At 37.7% G+C, this 18,527-nt stretch overlaps 1 long non-coding RNA gene across 1 annotated transcript; it reads right to left on the bottom strand.

Moving 5' to 3' along the window:
- Positions 1–13,596: 13,596 nt before the first annotated feature.
- LOC9272077 (uncharacterized) lies at positions 13,597–16,302 on the bottom strand. The gene is made up of 2 exons (XR_003238475.2): positions 16,049–16,302; positions 13,597–14,585 (listed from the first exon to the last, which is right to left on the bottom strand). It is a non-coding gene; the product is annotated as an uncharacterized lncRNA (long non-coding RNA).
- Positions 16,303–18,527: the final 2,225 nt, after the last annotated feature.

The following is an 18,527-nucleotide window of genomic DNA, read 5'->3' as shown; positions in this document are numbered from 1 at the left end:
ATAGGAGGTAAATGTTATCCACGTAAGAAAGGACTTTGTAGTCTGACTTATATTAGTTATGATAAGGCTTTGTCTTTCTATATCCTATTGAGGATCTCAAAGTTCTACTTAGGTAAGGGATTATATTTACAAATATATGGTCTAGTAGGAGTGGAGATCATTAAATCATAAGCCTTACACCACCATCAATTTCACACCAGGAGGAAACCCTTTTGCTTGTCACCGGCTACAACTTGCCATTTTGCTCTTCGAGATTAGTTTAGTTGCTATCTTGTTTGTTCTCCCTTTGTACTAGGGATGCTACACGCACATCGGGGCCCTAAACCTTTATAAAAATCCTTGTCCACTACTCAATTTATTTCATACTCATGTATACCTTGGTATCAATCGTATGCTGTATCTCTAAATATCATGGTTGGGTCATATAACCCGTCGAATTCATCCACCTAAAAGATCTAGTGGTCGGATGGGGGTTTGACAGTGGGGTGGAGAGGACAAGTAAACAGTGGCAGAGGCTCTCCTCTCCCTTCAGTTCTGAGCGCGCCAACCACCATTGCCGGACGGCAAACGAGGCATACTGGCGAGTGGCGACTACAGAGATGGTGGCAAGGAGGAGCACGTAGGTGGTCTGGGAAGAGGGAGGCAGCAATAAAAATAGTTAGGAAGAGTGAGACGACGAAGAGGAGAAGTAGCGATACTGGCGGCAGTGGCAGTGGAGAGAGAGGCAGGGACAACGATAGGGATAGTGGCAGGGCGTGATGAGGAGATGCGAGGCTTAAAAGGTATTTTCCTTTGTTGGCTGGACTTGTAATCTCAGCAATTTTCTTGTTGGTGCCGGTTCAATTAAAAAACATACATTGATTTCCTATACATAAGTGCCATTTTTTTATTGAACTGACATTCATTAAGAATGCGTGCAATCTAAGGGGGTTTGGAACCACTATAAATGTTAGTTTTTGGATAACCGATACTAATGAGGCGGTCTGGATGTGGTGTTCTATGGTAGTGATCGATTTTTATAATATATCCACTTAATTATTGTGGTATACTTCTTCCGTCTCTAAAAGACTTCTTTTTCATACAGAAGCATTTGTCCCACAAAACCTTATTGTTAGGCGTGCACGTGGTTCCACTACCCTCTTTATTATCCTTGTTTTCTCTCCCTTAGTTATAGATCAGTCCACCATCGCGCACGTTCAACCTTCAGCTGCAAACGCCGTTAATTAGAGCTTGTGTGTGCCAAAAGTCTAGCCTAGCAGAATCCTGCAATGGTAATGAAGGGTGAATTTCTTTTTACACCCATAATACTAATTTGGTAGTTTGGCTAAAAATAAGGTATTTTAGACATGGAGCATATAAGAGAATTGATTAGGGATCAGAATGATACAAATATATATACTGCCTCTATTTCTAAATATAAGCATTTTTAGATTGTTTTGCAATATCAGTAAATTGCACATATCTCCAGAAAAAGTGCATCGTGTTTCGCTTTACACCAGATTTAGTATATACTTTCACTTTCCACAAAGTTTTTCTTTTGCGGGGACATTTTGCACAAAGTTGTATTAAAATAAGTTTCATTTAAAATCAGGATGAAATCTATAAAAATATCATGAAATTTCTTTGAATATGAAAAAGAAAACGTTGTGAATCATAATCTAAATTCAAGTTGTTCCATAAGTTTTACTCATATTTTACAATATTGTTATCCAATTATATGACCCAACCTAGCTAGTGGAAAGTGAAACTTATTTTGATTTAGCCAGGTGTAAAATGAAACTATTTGTTAAACCTGGTGCAAAGTGAAACAATGTATACTCTACATAGTGTGAAGTACAATTTACTCAAAATTAATATTATGAAGAAAAGATTCCCTTTCACTCATCTCATTGGTCAAATTTTGAATTATTTCAATTTCCCACAAACACCTAATTGACTGAAAATATTTAGATTTCCAGTGTGTATTAATGGAACCAGGGTTCGACAAATGCTTATATCATGTACTGAATCCTACAGATGCATGTATATATTTGAAAACTTGTAGAATTGTTAATCGTTACTTGTGAATATCTTGGCAAGTGTGAGAACAAAGTACGTACTTAGCTTGATTGGTCTTCTTGATTGATTGATCAGTTCAACGTGGTTTTGCCGATGATTTTTAAAATTATACAAATAAGATATTCTTTTCATTAACATGTGCCCAGTTATAAATAAGAGAAGTAAAAAGTATGTCAATTAAAAACATATGATTACATGGGATGATAAAATCATGAAGATCACCACTTGAAACTGGGTTATATCGTTTTTTAGTGTATTAAAACGGTATTTAGTTTTTGAGGGGGGGGGGGGGTAAATATTTCATTTCAAAGTTTACCACTGATATATCTTCACTCGTTCGGTGATGAAGATATGGGGCACTGGACTTTGCAATATACGCATTAAAATTAGTTTATGCAAACGACGAAAATGTGTTGCATTTGTTTAACAGTACGCTGAGGTAATTAAACATACTAATTTGTTCATGAATTTGGAACAATATCAAAAAGGACAATGGCAAATGTGTGATCAAACCCATGCTAAACGGTTGGCATATACGAATATTAATTTAGTAACATGTTTTTTTAGGAACATAATTAAGCTCAATTGGCATTAAGATAGAGTGTAACATTAGCATTTTCCAGGTATTTGTAGCTCATCTTTTTTCTGTCTGTTATGGGCATTTAGCAGTATTTATTATATGATGAAACCATGACTTCCGAGTTGAAGTTCGATCGTACAACACAAGGATTTGAGCAACAGTACAGAGAAAAGTAGCGAAAAATTATGAATTCTGTATCAAGATTATAATTGAAGTGAATCCCTGTATTGTCGTCTGGTGTGTGCTGATTTTGGAGATGAACACTAGCTAGCTAGCACGTAGTTTGTTGTACTACAAGGGAAGAAATATTGTAATTAACCTTAAACTGAATTTTATTAACAAATATCATATTAATTTATTGGTACCTCATCGTGCTTTCTTGGAATATTTAGGTGTAGACCATTGATTGCGTAAAACTCAGGGGGATTAGTCATCATTATTTCCACAAAGAGGACGAATTCATATACAAGAAAAAAACTAATCTTTTTCGAACAGATATATACTAGTGGTTGCTGCATGACAAATTAGAACGACTTGTTTCGAACTAGGTCAGCATCTCTCAATCAATTAGACTGTTCTTGTGATTTTGATCGGGCTTAATTTGTTTTATAAAATTGTGAACTTCATCACATAAAGCTTAGGTAGAACTGGAATTGCATAATCGATCTCGCTAGATAGGCTTGCTAAGTGCTAACTGCTCGATCGATCGATCTCTAGCTACAAACTACAGGAAGCTATAGGTCAACTATGGCTGAAACCCAAAACGAAGGCATGGGAAATTTGCCCCAGCAGCCGGCCGGTGAGATCTACACGATCTTCACGGTCGATCCCAATGACAGGAAATACTACGTTGCCGCCGTCGACAGCAGCGACGAAGTCATCGTTAAGGAGAATACAGAAGGCTCCCGCGTCTTCGATGATCTCCAGGTAAGGTTTTAAATCTCTAGCTATAGCTACCGCTATCTCGAGGCAATGTTTTAAATTTTAGGTAAGACCGTGTGTTAAATGTCTTAGCCGACTATTTAAATTTTAAAACACTAACTCCAGCCATGCTCGATATATATAATTAACACACACGCATCATCATCATATCATTCATCAGCAGCAGCAGTATAAACTTTTTAATAACTTCTAGTTAATTGTAATACATGTTTGTTACATATATATATATATATATATATATATATATATATATATTGCCTTGTGGATGCAGCTGTGGTACATGGTGACGGCCGACGAGCCGCAGCAGCAACACAAGCAGCAGACGTCCGCCGCCGCCGCCACCGCCGCCACCGCATGGTCAGCAGCAGCAGCAGCAGAAGCCGTTCATCCTAAGAAACAAGAAACGGAACTGCGCCCTCGTAGTCGCCAGTAAACCTGCAGCAGAAGCAGCAGGAGGAGACAAGCAGGGGACGACTAAGCCTGAGCAGATCGTCCCCGGCGCCGGCAGCAGCAGCAGCCGGACGCATCAGCCGCAGACTGGAGAACGGCGGCGGTCGACGCCGGAGACAGGCAGCAGTAAATCTGCAGGCAAGCGGCCAGCTCGCCGCGAAGAAGGGCCACTGCAGGTAGTGCTCGGGAAGCACGGTGCAGAAGGAGAACGCTGGACAACGGATGGGACGCCGGCCACGGCCGACGCCGACGATGACCGGCGACTGATCAGCAGGAGATGCTACATCCAGAGGGCGAGCAACGCCAATCTCGTCTTCAAAGCCGTTAACACCGGCGGCAGAGACGGCTCCATAATCGAGCTGACAGATAAGCCCATGGTGATCATGGGGAGTGATCAAGATCAGTTGTTCTGCTGCTGGACGATTGTCCCGGTTGCCGGGGACCACATCATCGCAGGTACGAGCCCCTGCTGATTTCTTCACTGATCCAATTAATTATAAGGGTTATTTAGATACGTGCAATTAAAAGGTTGCAGGTTAATTTGGAAAAATATCATTAAAAGGAAATAATTGATGTCTATGCAAGCCCCTAAAGCAGAAATTTCATATCCCCGATAAGCAATATCTCCCCCAAAATATTTGGAATTTTCTATAAATTTGGTTTAATATATTCAAATTTTAGTAAAAAAGGTTAAAATTTTAAATATTTCGTGCAAAAAGGACAAAAAAAATTCTGAAATTCACGAAATTTCGGTGGTTTCCGAAAATGTGAACTCTGTCGGCCCTAAAGTAAATCTCATCCATTAACATATAAGAAATCTTCCTAGCTAGCGCTGTTAATATGCTTCAGTATGTGCAGATGGAGGTTTGTCGTTGAGATCCTTAAGAATGGATCATCCAAGACTTGTGGCACAATCAGGCCTGCTTTCCAATCAACATGACACAAGATGTATTACGCCAGGTAAGAAACGGTGTTGACGGCGATTAATTTCAAACTCTAGCTAGTAACTACCTAATTCATATACTAGTTTATACTATCGTATTAATTCATGCCAATTGGTGCGAAGCATTCGTTTTTATTTAGTTTTCAATCAACGGTATATATGATTGAGTTCTCCCTCCGTCCAAAATTGAATTATGCTTCTGCTTTTGTCTACAAATTAATTAACGTACAGACTTTAGCGTACTACTGCCCCGTCCCTAAATATTTGACACCGTTGATTTTTTTAAAACATATTTGACCGTTCGTCTTATTCAAAAACTTTTATGAATATTATTCAAAAAATCGAGTAGTGGTAATATATTTAACAATGAATCAAATGATACGAAAATAATTAATAATTACTTAAATTTTTTTAATAAGACAAATGTTCAAATATATTTTAAAAAGTAAACGGATGGAGGGAGTAATTCCCAAACCGTCTATCTAACCACTACACTTACTTCGCTCAGTAGTCGTAGTTACAACGTCAGTCCTGATATTTGCAGTCAACAGTAACTCCACTCAACATCAAAATAATTTCACAATAGCCAAGAAGCCCTTATAACCATGGACGGAGGGAGAGCACGATTAAAAGCATATATATATATATATATATTCTTTCAATTGAATATGCATGAAATGAGTCAATATATCGTATGTCAGAAAACAACTAATTACGTGATGCATGATGGCCTAGGTAGCTTGCTTGACTTGCTCATTTTTTCTTTGTTGTTTTTCTCCTCATGCAGACAAGAGCGCGTCACTCAGCACTCAGCCTCGCCTCGAAGCTACAGGGTACTACGTACAAATGAGTTTGCATTTGCGATGTTTTAGTACTTATATGAACACAATTGATCGAGTGCATGCATAAAATTAATTTATCCTTATATAGTGTGTTGTAGCCGTCTTATATGTCGTGCAGTGGTTAACCTCTGAATTTGTGCTTAATTGGACATATGCAGTGAAACACTGAAAGATGGTAATAAGCAAGGTGATAATAAGAAAGGAAAGAAGAAGTGAGTCGTCGACGACGACCTCTGCATATATACAGACAAACTCCAATAGTGGAATGGCTGGCAAACATCGGTATCTACGCTTACGTATAATAGTTGGGTCAAGGATCAACCGATCGAGACCTAACAACAAATGAATATGTACTGTTGCTTAATTGCAGTTATAATTAAGTATTGTAATAATTTGTCGTCGAGCTGTATAGTATGTAAGAACAAATTAGATAATGTATTGAATTCTCCAAGAGAAATATAGGGATATATATAGGGCTTCTTGCCCTAGTTAATTAATTAATAACGTCATAAGCTTGCGGACGTGTGTGTTAGCGTTTGCAATAATTTGCTTGTACGTTAAATACATACGGATGTACTATGTCTGACAATATTAATTAGTGTATCCAGATTCGTGTGCGTATGTCCAAATTATATTAAGGGAGAATTTATATTTATGGCTCTGTATTTTTTATTAAAAAGTTGTTAAATCTTTGTACTAAAATTTTAATTAGAATGTAACTAGGAAGGTAGCCCGCGCATATGCGCGGGCATGTACGTAAAATTTTATTACGAATGTCATGTGAGGATGGTTTCCTATCAAAAATATTCTTTCACTTTATCATAAACTAAAACTGAACTTATTTAACGTCCTTTGAGCACTGGTTACTTACAACATATAAATTGTGAACTAAAATTACTTTAAACCGTGTTGTTTCTATTTCATGAGAAAATGTTGTGTTGAAACAATAGATGTGTTTCCTATAAATGTCCTTTTTTTTTGTTAGATTCTGTTTGAAATTTTAAATATATTCATTTTATTAGTCCTACTAAAATGTTTGAATATTTCTACTTAGAATGGGTTATAAACCCAACAAAAAAATTAAATTAGATAAATTTTATTCAATTTTCATTCCTTTTATCTTCATTTTTTTGGATAAATCCACTTTATGAAGCATGTTTGAAATGCTTTGATTCTGTAATTCGGGTTGAAAATATAAGTGGGTTGGTCCTAGAAGCTGGCATGTGGTAAAGGCATCAATTCTAAATTATCTCGCTCCAATTATGTAAGAAAAATTAAAATAGATGTCGTAGTATTTTCTTAGCAAATTACCACTAAACTGGAGCGTCATGTTTCTAGATTGTTCTATGCTATATGTCACAAATTCACGATGTACTGCAGCAAGTTTTACCAAAAGAAATGGATATGGTCTTTTAATTCCTATCTGTAATTGGCTTATATATTGCTGAGGCCATACCATGGTTGTCTTGGTGCAACCAACATGCTCAGTACAACTAGTATGTTCTTCAACTTGCCACGTGACTTCATAGATCATATATATAATTTAGATGCTATGGTCATCTAAAGATTATTTATTTATCTCCTTAAATGATCATTTATTGATTAAAGCATCAACATCAAAATGTATGGGTAAATAACTCCCATATACAAGCTGAGAAAAAGTTGATGGAAAGTCGTTAGATGTCTAACGGGATATAAGTAATGGGTCTACCAGTTTTTTTAAAAAATAAGCTGGGATATTTTGATTTGTAGAGTGAGCAATTTTAGTATTTCCTTTTATTAGGGTAAAATTTGCTACGGGACATTAAAAAACGTGTAATTAGCTGGGGGACACCGCAAGAACGCGTATCTGTCATGGGACACCGAAAAAACTGGTAATTGGCTACCGGAGGCCCATGACATTATTTTATCATATCCAAAAGAAATGGAGAAAGAAAAAACAAAAGCATGACTTTTCCCCTACCTACCAATTCCGGCTCGCATACACCTTCGATGTTGCAACCGCACCCGCCGTCGGTGAGGTGGCTCTCTAGAGGGGGGGAGGTGGGTTCAAGGAGGGCCAGTGCAGCTAGGCCTATGGCTCCATGTCGTTCCCGCACTCGTCGCCGCTACAGCACGAGGGCCATGCCGGCGCCGATGCTCCGCGACACACAGCGCTTGGGGTAAGCACAACGTGGACCACCTCCAGATTCATGTCAAGCAGGGCACCGCAGAGCGTAGGCTATTGCTGTCGGTCTCATAGCTGTGCCATGCCACGCTGCCATACCCTTCACCGCCCATGTCGTGACTACCTCGACATCATAGCTATATACAAGCTACACATGGCAGGAAGGGGCAAAAATCATACTTGCGCAATTGTTTATATCCCCTTTTCCTTTGGACATAACAGAATAATGCCATGGGTATCCAGCAGCTAATTACTAGTTTTTTGCGGTGTCCCAGAGCAGATATACGTTCTTGTAGTGTCTCTTAGCTAATCATACTTTTTTTGGATGTCCGGTAACAAATTTTAACTTTATTGAGTAGAGGCTTCAATATGGATGTGAGTCCATAATGTAATTTTTTGTTAGCACTTAAAATATAGTCAATATGGACATAAAGCTATCGTTTTCACTTAAAAAAAATATTAACTGGCTAGACCTAATAGGTGGAGATTCCTTTGTGATCATTTCTTTGCCCATAAAAATAATTTTAATTTTAATTATCATAGAGATATTAAAAACAGAGAAAAGTAACACCGCACACCGCATGAGAACGGGGATGGAGGAAAGGTTGGGATGTTTATTTTTTTAAGAAAAAAATTGATTGATCTGATGACCTAAATAATGTGTTGATGGTTGGATGCTATTTTTTCCCTCAGGTTTATTAGGATTTATTCTAATTTAAGTGAGACAAGTAGCAGCTTAGCAAAACACCCATAGGGATGGAGAGGAAGGGAAGATGGTTTGGGATGTTGTTCTATTAAAAAAATAGATACAATAACAATGCAAAATATTGTGCGAATCTATTTAAGTGGAAACCAATGGATGGGTTTTCTCTAATTTAATAATGTCATACAAAGATTTAGAAATATTTATAAAATATTTAATGGACTTTAACACCTACTTTTGAGATTATTTTCCATAAATATAATTTTAATTTTAATTGTGATAGGGATGAAAAAACATAAAGGAACAGGGAGCCTACAAATTGATCACTTTGTGCGCGGTACATGGTACGGGGACGTGGGAGGTTTTGGTTTTCTAAGATAAATCTAACGATCTAGAATATTGATTCCACCGATTTAAATGAAAATCGAGTGTTAGATTTCTCTATTTCATTAAGGTACCACTTGACGACTTGAGAGTATTTATAAGGTGCCATATGATGGTTTGGAAATGTTTGTAGGATGTTTAATAGACTTTTAATATATAATAGACAGATAGATAGGCCTTGTTTAAATCCCAAAAAGTTTTGGCCAAAACGTCACATCAAATATTTGGACACATGCATAGGACATTAAATGGTGAAAAAAACCAATTGCACAGTTTTTATGCCATGATTTGATAATGTAATGCTACCGTAAACGTTTGCTAATGACGGATTAATTATGCTTAATAAATTCATCGCGTAGTTTACAGGCGGAATCTGTAATTTGTTATTTATCTATGTTTAATACATGTGTGTCCGTATACTTCAAAGAAATTTACACCTAAAGAATTAAACACACCCATACACACCCATAGATAGATAGTACTACATACATATGGTTTTTCGCTTTATCTTATATGGTAGAAAATTATATTTACATTTTTCCCCGATTATACTATGTACGTTTGTTTTTTACTTTGTCACACAGGCATTTTCTTTCTTCCGGCCAACGGAACATAAGCTTTATTGTTTTTTTTCCCGGATCATACGTACTGTACTTATGATTTTTTGTTTTGCTGACTGTACTTTTTTTTTCAAATTAGACACCTTTTATACGGGGAAGTAATTATATATACACCAAATGATTCTAAAGTAATGGATCTACTAATTTAAATGAAAATCAACTATAGATATAAATTTAAACTAATGGTATAAAATAACGGGTCCTCCAATTAAATGAAGAACGACGGTAAGATTAGATAGTGCCACGTGACGGTATAGGAGTGTTTATAGAGTGCCACGTGGTAGCTTGAGATTATATGTCAGCTCCATGTGTTGTAATGTATTTAGCACTATAATATAACTATGATAAGTCATCAACATTTGAATAGACCTGATTATAAGTTGACCGTATAATTTAAAATAAATTTAAAATGGGCGTTTAAACACATTTAATTTGGTTTTATATTAATGTAGTTTATTTTGCATATTTATCTCTGGAGTAATAAATTTTATTTAATAGTGTAGAAAATCCTATTCTGAAGAACGTCTATATGTTTTCGAAGGTTCTACCAACTTATATATGTATTTTTTGGGGGCTTTATAGCTTTATTGTTGTATGTATGTATGTATGTATGTATGTATGTTTATTTTTTTTCAATCAAATATTCAGTAAATAGTTTCTCTCATATACACAGGAGATTAAGAAACAGGCTAATCTAATGATCTAAAATAATAGGTCCATTATTTTAAATAAAAATTGACAGCAAAATTTTAGAGTGCCAAGTTGCAATATAAGAGTTCTTGTTGAAACACCATATGATCATATTTGTTGAGTAATAAATTTTATTTTTATAGTATAGAAATTCCTATTTTGAAAGGACCGTATATTATATTTTTCTTTCTATCGACGTACATATTTTTTTTTCAAGTGAACAATATCTAATTTTTTTGTTTGATGGTTTTTTATCGTAGTTATGTACTCTTTTATATGTATTTTTTTGGCTTTATAGCTTTATTATTGTACGCATATTTCTTTTATTGTTTTGTTTCAATCAGACATCCGGTAAACAATTTATCTCTTATACATAGGAAATTAACAGTAAGCGGACTAATCTATTGATCTAAAAATGGGTCCATCATTTTAAATGAAAATTGACAACGAAATTATAAAGTGACATATGGCGGTAAGAGTGCTTGTAGGAACGCCACATGACCATATTTGTGGAATAAATATATTATTATAGTAAAGAAAAACATATTTTAAAAAGACTCTATTGTTTTCTACCTATGTACATATATTTTTTAGGTCTTGTAGCTTTTCTTATTTTTTAGGTCATATATTTATAATTTTCTTATTATTATGATATATATTTTTATATTTTTTGTTATTTTTTTCAAGTGAACAGTTTCTTTTTTCTGTTTTATAGTTTTTTTTATTGTACGTAAGTACGTTCTGTTTCTTTTTTTTCTTTTTTCCTTTTTTTCCTTTATTTTCCTTTTTTAGTGTTGTCCAAGTACGTACTGATGGTTTGGTTTTTCCGGTATAAACAGCATCCATATGCACAGGACATGTTATATCAAGAGGAAGCAAATAGATCTAATCTAATAGTCTAAAATAACGGGTCCGCCAATTAAATGAAAATAACGTGGCGGCATAACAGTATTTATAGGGTGCCACGTGGTGGCTTGAGTGTGTTTTTAGGAAGTTTAATGGACTTTTAGTATATAATAATAGATAGATTTTAATAATTACATTGGTGAATTTTATATACTTACAATTAAATTTAAAAACTTACATTGTAATTTTTAAATACTTGTTGATACGAATAGTTACCAGATCTTTCAATAGGTTTGATTTATCGACATGTGTACATTCACAATTTGAGGCTTTAAATCAGTAGATATCACCTCGCAATCCCTACATCTGTTTGTCTCGTAGTTATCAACGATGCTCTCACAAGGTATTGAGCCTGCAAACAATCGAGAAGTTCATAAGAAAAACACAGTTTAAATTGCAAAGGAATATGAAGCACACATAGCCTAGAGTTGCAGAAAACAATCTAGCAGCGATACTACATAGAGTAGGAATAATTTAAGCAAAACAAAAACCTTAGAGGTGGCGACAAATGTCTAGCTATTTATGCGTTACATGGGTGGGAGGTCATCCATATCATGTGTCAACCAAGACTCAGTTACAAAGCCTACGACTTGGATGGAAGAGGTTCAAAGCTTTGCTTTGTTGATTGTATGATTTCGAGCAGTTCATCTGGAATTTTGATGTCGACCATAAACCATATGAAAGACCTTTTTAACAAGTATACATAAGCCCTGAACAAACTGAAAGTGCATCTCGGCCCCTAGCGGATTTTGGATGACAGATCACAAGGCAATTAGGGGACCTATGTGTGTATTGAGCTAAAGTAGAGTTATTAGTCCCATGGCGATTTGATTGATGCTTGGTGACCCCTAAAAATGAAAGCAAAAGGCTAAAGGACACTAGGCGATTTAATTCAATTTGATTTCAAATTTTCACTCTTGGGAAAAGCCACAATACAAGACGTGTTCAAGTCAATGCTAGCATTTGTATTTCCAGGTGCTCAAAAGACATTTGATCTTCATAGAGAGAGAGAGAGAGATGCAAAGCACAACACTCACAAAAAAATGCGCAAAGAGTTAGTTCGAGATTGAAAATTCTGGTAGTTGCAAATTACCCTGCAAACCTTGGAGTTTTTTAAGCATCCATCACCTTTTGTGAAATTATGTTGCCAAAATGACAGAACCATGTTAGTGCCACCTTGAAGATTCTGGCTTCACTCCCATGATTGCTACTGAGAGATGTGTCATCAACACATGGCAATCATGAGGCTTCGTTGCTATTATCTCTAAATCTTTTATCGGAACTAGGTTTCTGATGTTAGATGTGTACCTAGTATAGGCACTTTAAACCCGTGTAAGCACATGCACACTAATTTCTTCTCCTCAGTTATCATAGAGAAGCTAGTCGGTTATAGACAATACATTGCATTTATCAATTTCGTAGGGTGTAACTCTTTCCTTGCCAGGTCTACCGTGAATTCTTTGTATTGGATGAGAGGTCCAATAAGATGTCAACAATGCTTTCACACACATTTTTCATAATGTGCACGTCATCAATGCTATGTCAAACTTCTAAATGCTCCCAGTATGATGGATATTCATAGAAAATTGATGTCTTCGTAAACATCAATGTATTTGAAGGATCCATATATGTACCTTCTCCTTGCGATTTCCACCCTCTTCCATCCGTTCACTACTTTCTCCTAAAAACAACTTTAATGTTTTGGGTGATCCTCAACATGAATGAACCACTCTTTGCTTGAGGCAGATCACCAGCCTCTATGGCGTTATCAAACCACTTTTTCATACTCCAAATCCCTCAAATGGGTGGTAGACCTGCAGTAACTCAGATGGGAATACATCTCGAAACTCCTGCAAAAAGATTAGTGACAGGAGAAGGCAAAGAGCTAGACGTCATCAACAGAAAATAGAGTATCTTTGCAAACCAAAGCATAACATGTGTCTTATTCATCACAAATTTCAGCAAGACCGGATTTTGTTGCTAGTGATGGTATTTCTTAATGACATTACTAGAAATATAATTCCCAGCAATGTCGTAGAAAATACTCCTGGTATATTATGGTTATAGAGTTTATCCGCAAGCGCACGGATATACCAGTGTAGCTTTTCACCCGAGAGTATTCCAAGGGTATTGTATTTGTTTAATCCCATGGGAAGATTACAGTAGAGAGAACCGTACTGATAAATTATATATTACTTGTAATAATCATAGTCTAAGCAGGGTTAATATAATTCATAGGGTAGAGTGACACACAAGCATAAGTCTACTCATTCTCATATTAAACTATCTAAGCCAATGTCGACCCCCAATTTTGGAAATCGGAAATCTTCTGTGTTTATCAGTACCAATCCCTGGATCAGTAGTTGGTACACACATACATAGCCGAATCACAACATATCACGAATGAATTCAGGCTAAAAGAGTTAAATGCTTACATTAGGGCCAGGTAGGCCAACAACTATCAGAGAACAACAGCGGAAGACAAAATAATACAAGGGCCCGGTTGACATGCCACAAGCAGACTCACACATGCATTAAGTTATAGTTAAGTTTAGGTTTACACATGGCAGTCCTACCGATGGCGACACAACTGTAGGCACCCGCCCCTCGCGGTCCTACCAATGGCTGCCCCACCGTAGGGCCTGCCTCACACACATCAAGAAAACCACTACGGCTTGGGTACCGCCTCCGCTCAGCTATTTACTCCGCTAGGTCTATACCCACACGACAAGTATGGTTGTACGGGGACCGTTTCATGCTTAACTTCATGGCTCGGTTCTTAACTGACCAGGGACGGTACTAGCCTTTTCTGGACACCACCCAAGTCCTCCAGCCGCCCCAGTCGAAAACAGTTGTTTAGTTTCATTTTTCCTTTCACAAATCATGTCACCAATGTCATGGCAATGTGGCGCTCATGTCTCCACAAGCCGTATCTCAACTACTTTCCCTAAGGTAGTTGCCTAAGCATATAGCATTTGATAAATATGAGAATGCATGATTCTAAAGTAGCATTACTAAGCTTTTGTCATAATTGACTAAGGACTCATACGTAATCATGGGTACAAGGAAATAATGAGGTAAACAATAATCAAAGGCATGGCAAAATAACAAGTAGGATATTCATCATTGCATGCAATTTTATTTATAAACAAAACAATTTCACAATTGGGACCAACATGCTCAGGGGATGGGGTGATGACTTGCCTGCTCAGGATAGTTCTTATTCTTGGTATAATCTTGATCAATCTTCACCTCCTGGAAGCTGCATACGTTGCCTCACGACTAACCGATATACAATTTCTATAATACGCGAGAAAAACCAATGTTCAAACAACAATCCAATGTGCACAAACAAAATATAATTGTTGAGGTCGAACCTAGGGTTTCTCATACTACCTGGTCTTGCTAATGGATAAGGTTTCTTAATCTTCTATTGTCATTATGGCAGTTCAATAATATATTAATATTGGACCATTTACCGAACATGAGTTATTTACTGTAATCTATATATATACAGTATATGTGATGTAGGTGGATTTGGCGAGTTGGTACTGTTTATTAACTTAAGATTGATTACCAATTTAAAAGATACTACTCACTCCATGGGACTTGACATTAAGTAATTAATTTCGTATAGGTGATTTAATCACACTAGCTCTGCTATTATCTCCTCCCCCCCAATCAAGCTTAGGAATGATCTATGTATACTCATATTTTATTTACCTAATTATAAGACTAAACTTAATTTAATTAATTAGTAAGGCATGGACTTAACTACATATATGGTCAGCGACTAATGAATAGCAATGTTACTTTCTATGCTTCAATTAATTTGAAACAATATTTATAATTAATTAATGTAGTTGTTACAGTGACAAAGCATGTTAAAGACAATTATTCTTCTACCTATCTTACTGTACAATACCAACTTTATTTATTAGCACATTTTTAAGTTGATCATAATCTAATCATTGAACATTAATTATTTTATAAATATGAATATATGTTATTAAATAGTGAATTATATACCATTGGAAAGCTTATGAATTTAGATGAATTTAGATTCAAGTTTCACTCAAATCGGAGTTAAAATGAATAGGTTATGCTAGTTTAAAGACCCAAATTTGAATTAATCCAAGAAATAGCGAAAAGTTACTGTTCCTAATTGATTTATTTTAATCCGAAATCTATCCTTATCCCTAACAGCTGCTGACATGTGGGGTCAAAGCTTTGATTTTCTTTTTCACAGGATTAATTTTCTAAAGGAAATAGGAGGAGTGGGGACGGCTCGTCAGTGGCACGGCTAAAGGTCGTCTTCAACCTTCGTCTTCTTCTTCCTCCCGACCAAGCGGGAGCAGCAGGGGAACACGGCACGCACGGCAGAGCCGGCCGAGGGCGACCCGACGGTGGCTAGGGAAGGTGCGGTGGAGCTCAGGCGACCCTCTGGTACCGAATGCGGCGTGCGGCGGCGCCTAGGCAAGTGGCACGACACGGCTGCCATGACCGAGCTCGAGGAGGTTTGGTGCTTGGGTGATTGGTACGGTCTCCTGCCAAATTGATGGGCGTAGGAGCATCTACGGTGTATGGGCGTTCGATTTCTCCAGAAAGATGGGAGGGAGAGCACCCGGGATGGCCTATCCACGGTGAGCTCGTCGGCGGCGGAACGGCGGTCGGGGCGGCACAGCCATCGGCATTAATCGTACAAACTGGAGCCGGCGCTAGCTATTAGAGGTGTAGAGGATGCTATGGGCTCGAGGTTTTACCCCGGGATGGAGAGACGGCGAAGGGCGGCGACGCGTGCTGCGGTGCGGACGAAGTGGAGGCGGCTAGCTGTTGGTGACGCCCGAAAGTGTTCGACGCGTGGTTCCCGGTGTCCAGCGGTCCTCGGGTCCTTCAATGGCGACGGCAGGAGCACAACTCTTCCTCCACTCCCTCCAACCTCCAGCTCTGGCCGGGAAGCCTCGCAATGGTGATCTCTAGTGGTGGTGAGAGAGTGATCGCAAGGTGTTCGATGAAATGCATTCGGGAAGAAAGCTGAGAAGAATGGGGATTTTATTGGGGGCTTAGCTTAGGGTGTAAGGAAACCATGGGGATAAGATCGCCAGCACATGGCCTGGATGAGCTGGAGCTCTAATGGCGATCGGATAAGAGCAATGAGGTGGATGACATGGCTAAGGTTCATCTCCTTCTCCATTAAAGTTCTGTGGCTCCATCATTGCGCCTATAGCCTATAGTCTGCTAGTTTTAGTCCTAGCTGGGGAAGAAACGCCGCATTATCCAACGGTCTCAGCTAGGGGCGATGATATGGCGATGCGATGGCGACTCGCGACGGGATAGGGTGACGCAGGCGCTCATGGCAGCGCAGCCTTATGCGGGAATCCGGCGGCTCGGTCGGGCGGCGGGCCCAAGCGGCGCGGCGTGACGCGGTGCGGCGCACGGTCACGCCAAGTGGGCGTGCGGCACATCCGCGACCGAAGAAGGCGGCGTCGGGTGTTCGACCGGGTGGAGTCCGAGTCGAGCACATGGTGCGCAATGAACAGTACCGGTGGAAAATAAGAGAAAAGGAGAAAGAGGGAAAAAGGGAAGGGCTAAACTGCAAAATGGCTAAGATTGGATTTGGAATTGAAATGTAGCTCTACACATTTTGGATTTTGGTAATTCAAATATTTCATTTGAATATTTATTTATTTATTCATTAGTTCTCAAACGAATTTGCTTTCCATTAGATTATCCAAAAATTATCCAATATAACTTCTAGGCTTTGATATTAATTAAAATATTCTAATGTGACCATTATAATGGTAGTGATGTATTTACTCTATTTATTTATATGAGTGAATTCTACACCATATGGGCTTGATAAAGTGTTTTAAATATTAATTTAAATATTCCAGCGAAACACTCTTTTATAGATGGGATCATTGTAATGAAGTGGTCATTATTTCACGTGAGATTGGATTCAGATGAATTCCATTTAATCTTACTGTTTCCATTTGTTAAATATGAAACCAAGCTATCAACATGGTTTGAATATTTAATATTTGGTTTGTAATTCATACCATACAAATTAATAATTAACTTTTCCTTCATTTAGCTTCCTGCATAATATTTATGGAATCGATAGATAGAATATTCTAGCGAATTGTACATCCTTAAGTTAATGTTTCATTGTGACAATTTATAGTTTGGCAAGCAATAGCAACCATAACATCCAGCATGATGCAACAAGTTTTAAAAAGTTCAAAATTTTAGTGATTTTTTTATTGTCGGGAATTTTCACGATGTTACAGCCAAGTGGAAAGAAAATAGAAAAGAATATATTCCTATACTTCTAGTATACTCTCTACGTCCCATAAAAAACCAACCTAGTATCGGATGTGACACATCCTAGTACTATGAATCTGGACATATATGTCCAGATTCATCGTACTAGAATATGTCACATCTGGTCCTAGATTTGTTTTTTATAGGACGGGGGGAGTACATAGTATACATACATCCTAGTTATCTGACATACTAGCTAATACTCTCTATCCGATGACCTCCTGGTACTTCGAGAAGCCACCCCTAACTGCCGAGTTTCTTATGAAAGCCCGTCATGACCATACAACCGGGGCTAAAAATGGAGGAGTACCCTCCCTAGGACATTTACTTAGGACTATATACACGCGCGGAGGAATACCCATACTGAGCTGTCACCATCAGCAGCCCACCTCTCATCCGCAGCATATAACCCTAAATAATGATACCCAGTAATCTAGACACCACGTCTAAACTATCAGATACTACTCTAATATCATTGTCATGACATATAGTAATTGCATAAGCAAACACTATACCTCTACCTATGTATCTCCCAGATAAGCTAGTAGTATAATCAGTATAACTTGAAAATAAAGTAAAGTTGGCATTCATATACTTGGAAAGTATTTCAATACCAGAATTGTATAAAGAAGAATATTCTAAATAAAGTACAAATCTTACAAAAGAAGAAAGGCGAGCTACTAGAGCTATACCCGAACTCTTCCGAAGACTTCCAGACTCCGATTACTATTCTATTCCTGCTCCACTAGCTTGAGAATACTAAACTAAGCTTGAGAGAATATGAGAGAGTTTTACTTGAAGTGTGTGTTGAAATGGAGAGAGTGAGCTCCTTAAATAGGTAGGTAATGACCGTTACGACGGTTGGAAAGGTCAGTAATACCCTCCAACCGCCATAGGGAGGCAATCCACACTGTCCAT

The sequence above is a fragment of the Oryza sativa genome, chromosome 9 (genome assembly GCF_034140825.1).
Source record: "Oryza sativa Japonica Group chromosome 9, ASM3414082v1".
NCBI lineage: Eukaryota > Viridiplantae > Streptophyta > Magnoliopsida > Poales > Poaceae > Oryza > Oryza sativa.
The sequence above is the reverse complement of the archived record's forward strand: the minus strand, read 5'-3'. Positions and strand labels throughout refer to the sequence as shown.